The following is a 3,508-nucleotide window of genomic DNA, read 5'->3' on the forward strand; positions in this document are numbered from 1 at the left end:
AAACAAAAAAGCAAAAAAACACTCCCCACATGGAAGGTCACTGAGGCCTTGGCTTAAGGCACAGCAAAGCCCCCAGACATCACTGGCTTTTCTCTCAAGCTGCCCTTGCCCCAAGGGGGCAGTCTCAGTCCCACCCAATGCAGCACTTGCCGATCATATGACCTGATAGGTAGCTGGGCATTCCTGCTTCCAGACTCCCAAACCCCCACCTACTCCAGACAGAGCAAAAGCAGATATACACCAGATGGGGAGACTTTTAATTTGCTTTAGAATATAACTGGATAATTTTCCTTTTGATTCATGATTTTTTAAAAAGTTTTGCAATATTTTAAAATAACATCTGTAATCCCAGGGGCTCAGGAAGCTGAGGCAGGAGGATTGCAAGTTCAAAGCCAGCTCAGCAACTTAGCCAGACCCTAAGCAACTTAGCAAGACCCTGTCTCAAAATACAAAATAAAAAAGGCCTGGGGATGCAGCTCCATGGTTAAGTGTCTCTGTGTTCAATCCCTGGTACCAAAAAGTAAAAGAAAATAAATTGTAGAGTGCTGGAGCACTTGCCTAACTTGCAAGGCCCTGAGGGCCATACTCAGTCCCCCTTGCTCTTTCAAAGGCCTCCTAGGTGGAATTCTTTTGAAAAGAGAAGTCATTGATAGGCTGTCTCTTCCTTCCTCTGAAGACAGCCTGCATTCTCCCTTGAATGTTTGTTATTTGAGATCACCCTTATTCTTTCTTGAATATGTGTTTACTTTCCTAAATAAATCTCTGTCTATGCCAGGGGGTGGGGTGGGGGAGAGAAAGAGAAAGAGAGAAAGAGAAAGGAAGGAAGGCAGGCAGACAAGCCATTAAGAGCTGGGCCCCGTGGCCACACTCCTGTAATCCTACCTACTACTCAGGAGGCTGAGGCAGAAGGATGATAAGTTCTAGCCCAGTTTTGGCAACTTAGGGAGACTGTCTCAAAATAAGAAACAAAAAATGAGGGACTGGGGTTGTAGCTCAGTGGTAGAGTGCTTGCCTAGCACATGTGAGGAACTGGCTTCAATCCTTAGCACCACATAAAAATTAACAAATAAAATAAAGGTATTGTGTTCATCTACAACTAAATCAAAATATTTTTTAAAAAAAGAAATAAAAAGGGATGCAGCTCAGTGGTAGAGTGCCCCTGAGTTCAATCCCCAATCCCCAGTACCCAATAATAATAATAATGACATAAAAGAGGGAAAAATTTAAAGTGACATTCACAGAAGATAGATGAGAAAACAATATCCTGAAAGGAATGCTAGTAAAAAATAAGTTTTTTAATGTAGTGACATCAGTAGAAATAAACCTTTCAGTAGGAAAGAATTCTCCATTTTATGAAGGACATCTGTGGGGAAACTGTCATTTGGTTGATAACTCACTTTTCAGGAACACTGATCCCACGAAGGGGTCCCACAGTTGCCCGTGTAAGTCTAAACAAATCAGTACACAATGGCGCCCACTGAGAGGGCACATAAGACATGTTTTACTTGATCTTCACAACAACCTTCTGAAATGCTCACCACAGCCCCACTTTACAGATGGGACAAAGTGCAGCAAAGCCTGCTTCAGGTCACACGGGCAGGAAGGAGTATAGCCAGGACTTGATCCAGTCCTTCTGGAGTACAAGGGCCATGCACCATGTCCTGTGGGCTCCTCCCCTGCCTCATTGCTGCTCACAACACTGGAAGAGAAGACACTGATTGCTACATGCACCCTACTGTCCCAGGGAGCCTGTCCCTCCACAGCCTTTGTTGTTGGCAAGACCCTCACAAAGCTGCCTCCCTCTCTGAAGCTGACTGGATATCACTGTGCCAGGATTCTGTTCACACAGTGGCTCATCAGTGTAGTCCAAGGTTCTTTACCCAGCGGCTCGATCACAAGAGGATGAAAACAGAAGCACAGGCCTTACTAGGCATTCTGTTGGGTCAAAGCAAGTCATAGGGCCAGACCTGACTCAGGGAAAGAGAAACAGATTCCATTTCCTTGATAGGAAAAGTGATGTGGATCTATAGGAGTCATTTGCAGACAATCTACCACTAATTTTAAATGGAAGTAACTTGTTAAATCTTACTCAGCTACAAGGTATCTTTCTGCCCCTTTCCCTTTTTCCTTGTTACTGCCTAGAATGTGGGTGTGATGACTGGAACTTCAGCAGTCATCTTCCACCCATGAAGCAACCTGGAAGATAAGAGCTGTACCCTGAGAATAGCAGAAAAGACTAAGCCTAGGTTTCTGATGAAATAGAGGAGCTGTCATACCAGCTAAAGACTGCCTTCTAATGTGTTCACCCATTAGAAAAAATATAGACTTCTATCTTACTTATGCAAAGGTTATTTGGTTTTTTCATTATAAAACACAGTGGGGGGCTGGGGAGATAGCTCATTTGGTAGAGTGTTTGCCTCGCAAGCACAAGGCCCTGAGTTCAATCCCCAGCACCGCAAAATAAATAAATAAATAAAATAAAACACAGTGGGCACAAGCTCAAATGTGAACAACGAACAGAAAGAATTATACACAGAGACTACAATGTAATAGTTCCTGTTTTAAAAACTATATATAACTAACAGCACATATCCTGATTGTTAACTTCTATTAGAGCCAGGTAAAATATATTAAAGCACAAGTGACAAGTGCCTTGTCTCTGGTACTAGGAGTTAGTTCTGGGGTCTTGTGAGAAAATGTTAAAGGCTGGGGATGAAGCTTGCCTGGTATGCACGAGGCCCTGGGTTTAATCTCAAGTTACACACACACACACACACACACACACATACAAAGAAAAGAAAAAAATTTAGTGCCCAGCTTTACTGACTGTATGAATTAATAGTGTTTACATTCCCTTCCTCCCTGTTTCAGCATTAACACAGTCTCCAAGTTTCTTGCCAGGTGCCATGGTGCATGCCTGTAATCCCAGTTACCAAGGAGGTTGAGGCAGCAGAATCACAAGTTCAAGACCAGCCTGGGCAACTTTGCAAGATCCTGTCTCAGAATGAAAATTTTTTAAAAATCTAGAAATGCAGCTCAGTGGTAGAGCCCCCTTGAGTCAATCACCATAACACACACACAAAAGAAAGAAAGGAGGGAGGGAGGAAGGAAGGGAGGGAGGGAGGGAAGGAAGGAAGGAAGAGACACTTAAGAGTATCCATAATACTCTCAAATTAACAGTATTTGAGAAAAACCCTTTAATGTCTTGCAAGCAAAAGCAAGCTTGAATTTCCTGTTCCAAACGCCTTCCCTTTAGGAAGAAATAACATACAAAGTTCAAACTAGGTCATCCCATCCACCTTCTACTCTGTCTTTTGTTCAGTCAACAATCCCCCTCAAGTCACTGAGGCTCTGTTGACATGACGAATCCACCGAAAGGTAAGCTGTCTTTTCCTCCTCCTTCCACATTTTTAAAACACTAAGTGGAATAGATAACTTTTTAAGACAAGAACAAGATGTTTGTCCACAGGTGTGCATAGGAGGACCCTAGAACTGGCAAACTGAGAAT

Source organism: Sciurus vulgaris (assembly GCF_902686455.1).
Source record: "Sciurus vulgaris genome assembly, chromosome: 13".
NCBI classification, from domain to species: Eukaryota; Metazoa; Chordata; class Mammalia; order Rodentia; family Sciuridae; genus Sciurus; species Sciurus vulgaris.